Below are 13,008 nucleotides of genomic sequence, written 5' to 3'. Positions count from 1 at the left end.
TCAGTGGGCAACCGCTTTAAGCTCAGAAAAAGCTGACTCAGTAATCACACATTTATTAGAAGTTATGGCCATTATGGGTATACCTGCACAAATAAAAACAGATAATGGTCCAGCTTATGTATCTAGGAAAATGAAACGATTTTTTGCTTATTATAATATTAAGCATGTTACAGGTATACCATACAATCCTACAGGTCAAGCAGTTATAGAAAGATCAAATCGTACTATAAAGGATATGCTAAACAAACAGAAAGGGACGAAAGATACCCCCAGAAATAGATTGCATAATGCTTTATTAACCTTGAATTTTCTTAATGCTAATGAGAAAGGAACAACAGCAGCAGAGAGGCATTGGATAATGGAAAAAACTTCTGAACTAAACCAACCTGTTTATTTTAAAGACGTGCTGACCTCTCAATGGAGGCCAGGAGATGTGCTACGTTGGGGAAGGGGTTTTGCTCTTGTTTCCACAGGAGAAGAAAAATTGTGGATACCATCAAAATTAATAAAGGTTCGATTTGAAGAGGAGAAACCTCTTGGAAACGAGAAATGACAGCTCATCCACAATGATGATATTCATACAGTTGGTAAGAAAAACATATAGAATGGGGGCAGGATTCTGTTCTTATCTCCACAGGAAAACACTGATTTTTGAAAAGTTCAAGGGACCCTGGATATCTGAATACTGACAGATGGAAAATAATGGCCCAATAAGGACTATCAAGAAAACTGAATAGGTTCTGTAAGTAAAATATACTAAATCATATTTCTAAATTTATAGAGCTGGTTTTAGAGTTGGACTCTGGCTCAGTCCCTCTCTAATTCCAAGCCTGTTGTTAAAAGAAAAACCCAGAGTTTCTGGAGTTTCTGTCTCATGTCAAGAGCCATGATATGGGACAGAAAGGAATATGAGTTTAGAAAACATCTTTACTTTTCTTCATATCTATCATACCTTTCATTAAATATATCTATCATGTCTTTTATTGAATATATGTATGTCTGTATATGTCTATATGATTAATATATGATTATATATTATTATAATCATATAATATATGATATTAATATATGATTAATATATATGATTAATGTTTAAGTTTTCCACAATGAACAATAAGTTTTTCCTGCAGTGACATTTGAAGTTTCCAGGAAGAAGATGGGGCCCCATAACAACAACTCCACCTGGTTGATATGACATCATGATACTGATAGCACTACTACAAGACCTGTTTTGAGTACCAGCTGCACAAAACGATTCCAACGTGGTTAGCTGAAATGATGCACATCTTGTACAACATTCTGGCCAGTCCTCTACAAAATACTCAGAGACTATTTGCAATTTTAAAAGACATTGATCTTGAAATTTAACCATCATTTTGCTTTCACAGGATCCCCCAGAAAGAACGTCACCCCCATGACAGCTGGAAGTAATTCTAGAGAACGACGTCCCCTCTCCCAGTAAAGTTTGTCCTTGGGTTTAGGGACATCATTTAGGGGTTGGTTATAATTAGTATAGGGTTGAGGGTTGGGGGAGGAATTTTATAAGCGCAGGAATCCTTAAAAAAAAAAAAGAGGGATAATTGGATTATGGGATAATAGCTTTGTACTTGTGAGTTATTGTTTTTAGACAAATATATTGGTATTGATTCCTATATATTGATACAAACTTAAATTATGTTGACTATTTTATGCATGCATGCTTCTACCTCTGTTTAAAACATTTTTATGTATTGACATATATATATATATATATTGTATTGATATATGTATATTTTACCATATTGCATTGTACACTTCTACCTCTGATTAAGATACTTATATATTGTTTATGTATTGATATATATATTTACCATATTGCAATGTATACTTGCACATTGTTTATATTTGGAGGTCATATTGTCCCCATTTATTGCACAGTTGTTTACTATTTCAGTCTTTAAGTTAGATAGATATTGAGAATAATATAGATCAATAGTCATCTAAGTTTGTCATTTATAATTAGACTAATCAGGTTCTTTAGATACATAGACATTATATTCAGTATAGATAGATAATCTTCAACCTCTTCAAAGAGCTGTAGAAAATGGCCTTTAATCTAACTCAGAGTTCTGTGGTAGGGAGACACAATCGCTCCTGGCAACACTGATCTATTCCTGAGAGAATGTTGAGCACCAAAGACACTCCACCTGGAGCCTTTCTTCTTGGCAGAACTGGGCTTTGGGTAAAGAAATGCCCATACCTCAACTACTGACAGAGTTACAGAGTATCCGTAAATGGATAAAACAGGACTGTCATATCCTGCCAAGACAGGATAAGATAGTTTTGAAAAGTTCCTTGCCTTTGAAAATGGTATGTCAGTTACGTTAGGCCTTAGCCAAAGTTGGTTGCTTCAACGCTGCAAACGTGATTTTGGGTGTTTGCCCAGGTAGCCAGTTGTCTATGTGATTTGTTACATGTTCTGGAAGTTTGATTGCACTTCCTAATTACTCAGGTAACATTATTTCCCTTCTCAGATCTTTGATGGGATTGAAGATTATATAAACGTAGTTACTTTCTTTTCATGACGTGGCCAAGTTATTTCTTATACAAGACTTAAGCTAGTTAGAATAGGATATTTGTATTTATTGTATATAATTGTGTAGGTTTGTACTTACTGTATATAATTTCGTAGTAGGCTTAGAACTCTCTTGCTTAAACAAAAGGGGGAGGTGTTGTGGGAGTAACTTTCGCTGCCTCAACCAATAGTCGCTGAAATACGAGCCCACAGTGCAGTAGGGAGCGACTTCCGCTCCGTCAGCCAATAGCTGCTAAAATACCAGCCCACTGGGGCGTGGTATATTTCTCTTTTAAAAAGAGAAGCAGATCCGGATCAGGCCCTCTTGGTTCCGGCTCTTGGTTCTGGTGCTTGCTCCTGGCTCCTGCGACTAGGCTCCCTTCCTGATGGTTTATGGTGTATGTAAGTTTTACCCCCCAAAATAAATAACCCCTTAAAACATAACTGGTGTGGGATTGATTCGCCGATACTGTGGTAAGGAGAGCCCAGCCAACTACATGGCTGGTCCTGGTGTGTATAAGACAGCAGCATGAACAAGCCATGTAAGCAGCCCTCCTCCAAGCCTCTGCTCCAGTTTGAGCCTTGGGTCTCTGTACTGAGTTCTCTGGATGATAGATTACAAGATGTAAGATTAAATAAACCCTTTCCTCTCCAAGCTGCATTTTGGTCACTGTGTTTTATCACAGCAATAGAAACCCTAAGTAACACAGCTCCATGTAACACAGTGCTCCACCTAGTGTCTAGGAGGCTGAGGCAGGTCACTCTCAAAGTTGAGATAAAACTGAACTCTATGCTGGGATCCTGTGAAAACAAAAACATGAAACTTTAATATTTTTACTTGCTGCCTTTGTTTTGAGGGTTTTCATCTGTAAATGATTTGGTTTTAGTTTTCATTTTCTGTGATGATTTTTTTCTGATCATTGTATTACAGGAATACTAATTTTACACTGTGATTGGGAGAGACTTTCACTTTTGGAAGTCTTTGTTAAATGTTGGTCCTTCATTTTTACATGATTGCCGAGCTATGTGATCCTGCTCTTTCATTTATTGGAAGTTTTTAATTCCAATCTCTCTTCCACTTTCTATTTGTTCTTTCCCATCCTTCCTGCTATTTATTCTTTTTTTAGAATGGGGTCCTTCCGGCTGCTCAGCCTGACCTCAGACACCTGGGCTCGAGCATCCCCCGGCCTCAGCTTCCTGAGTAGCTTGAACTAAATGCCACACCTGACTAACTTCTGGTTCCACTCAAGGGTTGATATTAATATATCTAGGAAATTTTCATTGCAAAGAATTCACCTAACTTTGACAAACGTGTGTTGAAAGAGCCCTTCACAGTCATGCCCTTCTGTAAGAGCAGCACTGCCTCCCGTCCTCTTCCATTCCTGGGTTAAATGGTCTCATTCTTTTCTCTATTTTCTTACTTTTTACTTTTATTCCCTGTAAATCTAGCTAAATGTTTGTTAATTCTGATTTGATGTTTTCAGAACACCAGCTTTTGGGCTTCACAGTTTCCCCCTTTGGATTTTAACTGTTTTGTAGCCATCTCTACTCTTACCCTGTTTTATTTCTTTCTTCTGCTTGTTCGGGTTTCTCATGAAGTAGAGGATTAAGTTCTCAGTTTGAGGAACATTTTTCAATCTGTGTGCTTACAGCTACACATTTCCCTCTCAGCCGCTTTCACTGCATAAGTTACAATTATTATTTTTTTAAACTACAAAACTTTTCTATTTCCCTGTCAGTTTTCTCTTTATCTCATCAGTTGTGCAAGAATGTGTGTCTGATTTCCATATTTTCACAAACTTTCTGTCTTCTGCTAGTCATCTCAAATTTCACCAATGTGTTCAGAGAGTATGTATTATCCATTTTCCCCCATCACATTTATCCCATCCCATCAGGTTAGACCTGGTCTAACCTGGAGAGCGTTCCATCTTCTCTCTGAAGTGTGTTCTTCTATTGCTTAGGGATAAAAAGTCCTATGGACGCCTGCAGAATATGGCTGTCTTACTGTGCTGTTCTGGTGGAATCTTGTCCTTGTTGCTCTAGATGTTGCTGAAAGTGAGGCTTTGACCTCTCCAGCTATTTCTGCTGTTTGTACTATGTTGATGTGTTCACTTCTGTCACATTTTTCTCATGTATTTGGTGCTCTGGCATTTGACACATACATGCTTAGAACCACTATATGTCATCAGTGCTCTGACTGCTTCACATCTCTTAAATGTTTATGTATGTTTAGCAGCATTTTAAATTTATTGTTGATATTGCTATAGACATTTCAGGGGGCTTTGTTTTTTAAAAAAACTTTTTTATTAAACTAAACCTATCTGCATCCTTGTAGCCAGTGTGTTTGCTGGAGAGAGCACATAGCAAATTCAAGGTTTTAAATCTAGTTTATCACATCTTCCTTCAGCTGGATTGTTTGTCTCATGTGCACTCACTGCTGCCATTGATACACTTGGACTCATGTTTGTCTCTTTTTTTTGGGGGGGGTCTTCTCTGTGTCTTCACCCTGTTTGTTCCGTGTGTCTCCATCACTGTGGTGTTATGTGTTATGTGAAGTTTTCCACTGTAAAATGTTAATGCCTTTAACATGCGGCCTTGTGAAGATGTTCCAGATCCTGACCACTGCCTCCACCTTCAAGGCACAAAGCTCTAACCAGGGCACAGCAAATACCCGGTTTCATCCCAGACTGACACCCATCTCAGGCACCACTGCCTCTGCAGGAAGTCAGCTTGCCAATCATGCAGTTGGCAGTGGAGCTGCTCATTCTGCTGCAAGTGTAGGACAGACTGGGCTTTCAGGGAGTTAGATGTCCTTAGGAGGTGGTTGGTGAGGGTACTTGGATCTGAGGAATGAGACAAACTGGTATTCTTAATCAAGGTCACTCAGGAGATAACACGGTAGCTCTCCACAGTGGGAGCATAAGTCTACAAAGTCTGTATAAAGAAAGCCACAGTGTGCTGTTCCCATTTGAAACAGTAGAAGTCATGAAAGTTTTGAAGCCAGAAGCCTGAAAACATGGTTAAATGCAATGTTCCCTGCCTCAAAGAAACAAAAAATATTGCAGTGCTGGAGTTCCCAATGAAGAGAAAATATCAGGTGCAAAAATCACAAATTAAAACATTGCAAACACACACCCTGAAAGCAGGAGGCACGCAGGGAAGGCAGGTGGCATTGCCCTGAAGGGCTCCTGCAGAGACTTGACCCCAGTGAGGAGAGACAAATGGTGCCAATCTGCTCTGTCACATATGGGCAAGATGAAGCTTGAGGTTTCTGAGGTCCTGTCAATTTGTTTTCTTATATGCATGGGTACCGATGTGTGACCCCCTGTCTCTGAAGGACTTTGTCAGAGCTTAGACAATGCCATTCATTACCTTTGAGTCCTCTACACAATAAACTAAATAAATCTGTTATTTATATATTTAGGGTGCCTCAGCTATTTCATTAAGGGTGATACCCTGTGGGGATCTCTGCGCCCTCCATGGCCAGCAGAGTGATGATCTAGGGGAGGCAAGAAGGCAGTACAACTCATCACGACTCAGTAGCTGGTGTTGGTCCAAACTTCAGGAGTCTGACCTAGAGTCATACTTCATAACATTTTAGTCATATTTAATAACAGCACAATGTTTTAAAAAGTTATTCTGGTGATAATGACTCAGTCCTGTTTTTTACAACAAAGCATAGATAAATCTCTGGAGGATCAATGTAAGCTAAATGCAGATCATTAGTGATGGCATTAAAACACTTCATAAAGTCTCTAAAGGTGGATTCTAAATATTCATGGAGAACAACAAATTTACGGTAAAAGCCTTGCGGAAGGTCCTGTGCTGGAGAAGTCTCTGAACACACAGATAGAACAAAGGTCACCAAACAAGCAAAGATCACTTTCAGCCTTCTGGGTGCACAGTAGTTATATGTTCTTTCCATGAGGGAACGACACAGTGTATTTAATATTCCAGGTTCTCCTAGTGCTTATTTCTGAGCCCAAGGACGTCACACCTCCTATAATACCCAATGAACTACTGAGGTCACCTTCAGCATTCAGAATTAGGGCTTAGAAATTCCACTATCCTACTAGACTAAAATAAAAAGAAGACATCTTTGTAATTAATTTATTTTTTTTCTCATAAGTTACACCCCGATAACAGTTCCCCCACCCCACTCCACATCCCCCTACCCCAGATCCATTCTTCCTCCTTTCTCTTCAGAAAAGGGCAGTCTCCCAGGGATAGCAACCAAACATGGCATATCAATTATAATAAAACTAGGCACATTCCCTCATATTAAGGCTGAATGAGGCAACCCAACATGAAGAAAAGGGTACCCAAAGCAGGCAAATGTGCCAGAGACAGTCCCTGTTCCCACTGTTCATAAAGCCTTGGGAATCCCAAGCTGCACAACTATATATGCCGAGGACATAGTCAGACTCATGCAGACTCAGAACTCAATTGTTGGTTCAGTAAACTGAGAACATCTTAAAGGCAGTGGTCACCATTCTGAAATTTACTTCTCTAGCAATGCGGCAGGTGTTTGAGATTGATCTCTTATCTAGGAACAAGTTAACTGAGGCAACAATAAATTCTAAGACCGTGAGGCTGTAAAGGCAAAGAGAAAACAAAGTTTGAACAACCAGACAAGACCTAGCTTCCTGGGAGGGGCGGGGGAGAATCCACCAAGCCAATCCAGTTCATGCTGCCTGACCTTGCCGGGCTAACCTATATCATGCCTACGTCTTTTGTGTGAAGAGGCATTTTAAATGCCAGGGAGCTAGAAGGAAGGATTAGGGTAGCTTTCTAGCTAAACATTAAATCAAATCATCTCAAGGCCTTGAGGCTTAAAGTCATGTTTATATAACAATGACCAAATGGCAAAGAGGGAAAGGTCAGGCTGTTTTGTATTCTGCAAGGCACCAAGAGAGCTTGTAGGAAATTTAACCAAAGGATTTGGATCTCCAATTAAAATTGGTTCCAAGTTTCAACTCAGTGTGAGGAATGTCAGAGAAAGGAAGTCTAATAATGAATATCTAAGGTAATATCAGGTGCCTAAGAGATAATCAAGACAAATACATGGAAGGACACATTTTCTTGCATTTTGGTCTGCTACAAAAATGTCATGTTTGAGAATTATGGGGATTAGACCCAGAACGACAAACATTGAATATTCTTTCTCATTGGAGTCTCCTAGCTCCAAATCTTCAGATGTCAGTACATAATCTAGAATAAGTGCAGAAGCCAGGAAAGTAAAAAGACCAGGGTGGAGATGGTGAAAGGAGCAATAGAGAGGGGAATAGCAGGGCACAAATAACAGTAAGAATAACAGGAAAAAATCACAAGGAATCAGACCATTACCCACCTAACTAAAACTAAAATGCCTATAATACACACAAGTTAGCATATATATATATATATATATATAATAAAATATAATAAAAATTCTCTCCAAAGAGCTATAGAACATATAACAAAACCCACAGTACGCTTTTCAGTTGTTGGTAAGGGTTGCCCAAGGGACTACCAAAACTTTATAGGCTAGTGTATTTCCCTTGGTAGGTCCCTACCCCCAGAAGTGAAAAGGAGGTCCCTATTTCAGCTATATCACTTTTGTGCATATACCAAAGGGCTCTACATCCTACTACGGAGGCACTTGCTCAATTCGTGTTCATTGCTGTCCTATTCCTAGTAGCTGGAAACTGGAAACAGCCTAAATGTCCACAAACAGATTAATAGATAATGAAAATGTGGTCCTTTACACTGTTAAAAAATGAGATCATGATTTTTTTTAAGGAAATATATGGAGTTAGAAACAATCATCCAGAGTAAGGTAACCCAGATCAGGAAAGACAAATATGGTATATGTTCTCTTATCTGACAAGCCTAGTTACTCTGAGGCTGCTTAGTGACTCTTACCAGAAGCTAAGAATATCCCAGGATGAAGTCTCTGCACTTGCAAGGGCACATGCCCTTGTGTGTGTGGGGGGGGGGAAAGAAGGGGAGAAAGAGAGAGAGAGAGAGAGAGAGAGAGAGAGAGAGAGAGAGAGAGAGAGAGAGAGAGAGAGAGAGAGAACCCTTTTCTGATTCATTCTGGACAGCCCTTGGCACCATGAAGAAACCTGTTGTTTTGGGGATGCCTCTGTCAACATAAACCTGAACTTTGACTTCATGTGATTTCTCCCAATTTTTAATTTTGTGCAATAAAAAAAGCATTTCAAATATTTACATACCCACAAACTATCCCTGCTGACCACATTTAGGCTGTGAGCTTCAACCTGTCCTTGGGGAGAGGATGCTGGTTTGCTTGTAAACTTTAGACGTCTCTTTTTTTAGTAACTCTGTACGGCTTAGTATTGCATAACAGATAAATGGCGATAAGAGCAAGATCTTGGTGGCAAGCGTGAATGCTGTGTCCACCTAAGGACGGAGTGTAAGGAGCTACAGGGACTGTCTGACAGCTGCTCTGCACCACGGATAACAGACTAAGCATGCTGCACTGACCTCTGGGAAGATAAGCCCTAAGTGAGAACTCAGGCTGGGTATGGGATTGCCGCTGCTGGGTCTTAAATCCAGGGTCTCTGTCACCAAACTGTGAGCCTGGTCTGCCATGGAGCCGCATGCATCCCTGAGCCGTGAAAAGCATTTCTCAGAAGCATTCCAATGGTGGCACCAGGAGACTCACAGTCAGCTTTCCCGCGGCAGAAATCAGGCGTAGAAAGGAAGACGGCAGTGTTCTTGTGCTTATTGGAGACTGGAGCGCAAATGTGAAGGGTCAAGGAAAACGGTGGTGTAGCTGGCTCAGTGTGCCTTAGAAACTGAAGTGTGACTGGGGACTTCAAGGAAGCATCATGTATGATTGGGGAAACAAAAATGATGTCTCTTTTTAGCCTCTAAGCCAGGCTTTCCCTGCCACCTAGTGGCTGCTACTTATAATTAAAATAAATTTAGGTGTAGTGTAAATAAATACATTGATTTCCATATGGTGCAAACTTAAAAGTACTTTTATTCATTCTTTGATGATTTCATACATGCATTTGATCAAACTCCCCCCTTCTCCCTCTAAATATTGGACTCTCTGCCCCCCAACAAACCTCATCTTAGTTACTTTTCTATTGCTGTGAAGAGACATCGCCCAAGGCAACTCTTAAATGAAAGCCTTTAGCTGCGAGTTTGCTTACAGTTTTTGAGGGTTAATCCATGGTCATCACAGTGGGAATCAGACAGGCCTGGTTCTGGAGCAGTACCCAATCCTGATCCACAGCAGCAGGCAGAGAAGGAGTGAGACTGGGCCCGTCTATTCCCAGTGACACACTTCCTCCAACAAGGCTAAATCTCCCAATCTTTTCAAAACCATTCTGCTAACTGGGCACTGACTAGTCCTCCATATGAGCTTGTGGGGCCGTTGTCATTCAAACCACCACACTCCCCTCTCAACTTCATGTTCCCTCTCCTCTGTATTAGTTAGGGTTTCTGTTGCTGTGATGAAATACTATGACCAAAAAGCAAGCTGGGGAGGGAAGACTTTATTTGGCTTAAACTTCCACATTGCTGTTCATTACTGAAAAAAAATCAGGACAGGAACTTAAACAGGGCAGGATCCTGGAGGCAGGAGCTGATGCAGAGGTCACAGAGGAGTATGCCTTATTAGCTTGCTCAATATGAATTGCCCAGACTTCTTTCTTTTCTTTTTTTTAATTGATTTTTATTGAGCTCTACATTTTTCTCTGCTCCCCTCCCTGTCTCTCCCCTCCCCTTCAGCCCTCCCCCAACGTCCCCATGCTCCCAATTTACTCAGGAGATCTTGTCTTTTTCTACTTCCCATGTAGATTAGATTTATGTAAGTCTCTCTTTGGGTCCTCATTGTTGCTAGGTTCTCTGGAATTGTGATTTGTGGGCTGGTTTTCTTTGCTTTATGTTTAAAAAACACTTGTGAGTGAGTACATGTGATAATTGTCTTTCTGTATCTGGGTTACCTCACTCAAAATGATGTTTTCTAGCTCCAATCATTTGCCTGCAAAATTCAAGATGTCATTATTGTTTTCTGTTGTGTAGTACTTCGTTGTGTAAATGTACCACGTTTTCCTTATCCATTCTTTGGTCGAGGACAATTAGGTTGTTTCCAGGTTTTGGCTATGACAAACAATTCAGCCTGCGTTCTAAAAGAACCCAGAACTACCAGCCCAGGGATGGCTCTACCCACAATGGGCTGGGCCGTCCCCCATTAATCACTAATCAAAAAAATGTGCTACAGGCTTGCCAACAACCTAATGTTACACAGATATTTTCTTCCTTTCTTTTTTAAAAAAGATTTATTTATTGATTATGCATACAACATTCTGCCTCCATGTATGCCTGCATGCCAGAGGAGTGTGCCAGATCTCATTACAGATGGTTGTGAGCCACCATGTGGTTGCTGGGAATTGAACTCAGGACCTCTGGAAGAAGAGCCAGTGCTCTTAACCTCTGAGCCATCTCTCCAGCCCCCACAGGTATTTTCTTAATTGAGGTTCCTTCCTCTCAGATGACTTTAGCTTGTAGAAAGTTGACATAAAAATATCCAACACAATTTACCCCCACAAACTGACAAGCACATAGCTGGGAAGCCATGACCTTTCCTTTCTCATTCATTTTAAGATCTCACATTTAAAAACATAAATATCTTTCCAAGTCCCATAGTCTTTACAAATTCAAACATGTTAAAATATCAGTCTCCTTAAAATATACAATTACTTTAAAAATTAGAATCTCTTAAAAGTTAAAAAATTTCAGCTGTTGGTCCAAATAGAAATTAAGTTGAATACTTTATTCAAGAGGAAATGACCAGCTCTCTTCCCCCATTCCCCCTGGGGCCACAAGATCTCCCCAGAGCTGCTCCCTTGCACGCTGGGCCTGGGCTGTGGGCTCAGCCCGGCAGGGGCAGTTCCTGTGTTTTGATAGCCTGCCTGAGGACAGGCAGGCCCTGTGTCAGCTCAGCCACATTCCTGGCCAGCAAGAGACAGTGAACTTCTAGCAGATATTCATTGGAGGAGGGGTGAGTTTGCTCCTGGCCCAAGGGCCTCGGCTAGGAGGAATTCAGACTTTCCCCGCCCCTCTCGACTTTCTGGTCACTCTGCAGTGGTGGCTCCACGCTGTGGAGCTCTCCCGAATCCCATCCCAGCCTTCATCTAGGTACACCTTCCTCTCTTCCCCCCTTCCCCCTGGGGCCACAAGATCTCCCCAGAGCAGCTCCCTTGCGTGCGCTGGGCCTGGGCTGTGAGTGCAACCTGGCAGGAGGGAGTGCCTGTGTTTCAATAGACTGCCTGAGGAAAGGTAGACCTTCTGTCAGTGAAGTCCCTGCCCAACAAGGGAACCTGACCTGGTACCAGAAGATCCAATATAGAGCATTTGAAGGAAGAGATGGGCAGACACCAAGGCAAGAACTCCTCCAACAATCTAAAAAACAACATGAAATCACCAGATCCCAACGACCCTACAATAGAAGGACTTGAACCTCTTAATTCAGAAGAAGTGGAAAAAAGTGCCATTATGAAAGGATTAGAGTCCCTTAAACAGGATATGAATAACTCCCTTAAAGAACTGGATGAGAAGTACAACAAAAAGATTGAAGAAATGAGTAAAGAAATGGATAAGAAGTATAACAAAAAGTTCGAAGAAATGAGTAAATCCGTGAATGATACACTGGGAACCAAGAAAAAACAATCAAACAGGTAATGGAAACAGTTCAAGAATTGAAAACTGAAATGGAGGCAATGAAGAAAACACAAAACGAGGGCCGGCTGGATATGGAAAATCTAGGTAAACAAACAGAGACTACAGAATCAAACATAACCAATAGGATATAAGAGATGGAAGAACGAATCTCAGAGTCTGAAGATACCATAGAGAAAATAAATGCTCTGATCAAAGAAAACAGCAAATCCAACAAATTCTCATCACAAAACATTCAAGAAATCTGGGACACAATAAAAAACCAAATCTAAGAATAATAGGGATTGAAGAAGGAGAAGAACTGCAGATCAAAGGCCCAGAAAATATATTCAACAAAATTATAGAAGAAAACTTTCCCAACCTAAAGAATGATATTCCTATGAAGGTTCAAGAAGCATACAGAACACCAAATAGACTTGATAAAAAAAAACACATCCCCTTGCCATATAATAATCAAAACACAAAACATACAGATTAAAGAAAGAATATTAAGAGCTGCAAAGAAAAAAGGTCAAGTAACTTATAAAGGTAAACCTATCAGACTTACACCGGACTTCTCTATGGAAACCATGAAAGCCAGAAGGTCCTGGATAGAGGTACTGCAGAAACTAAGAGACCATGGATGCAAACCCAGACTACTATACCCAGCCAAGCTATCATTCACTATCAATGGAGAAAACAAAATATTCCAGGATAAGAACAAATTTAAACAATTCGTAGCCACAAACCCAGCCTTACAGAAAGTAATAGAAGGAAAA

The sequence above is a fragment of the Myodes glareolus genome, chromosome 23 (assembly GCF_982192425.1).
Source record: "Myodes glareolus chromosome 23, mMyoGla1.1, whole genome shotgun sequence".
NCBI lineage: Eukaryota > Metazoa > Chordata > Mammalia > Rodentia > Cricetidae > Myodes > Myodes glareolus.
This window is presented reverse-complemented; position numbering follows the sequence as displayed.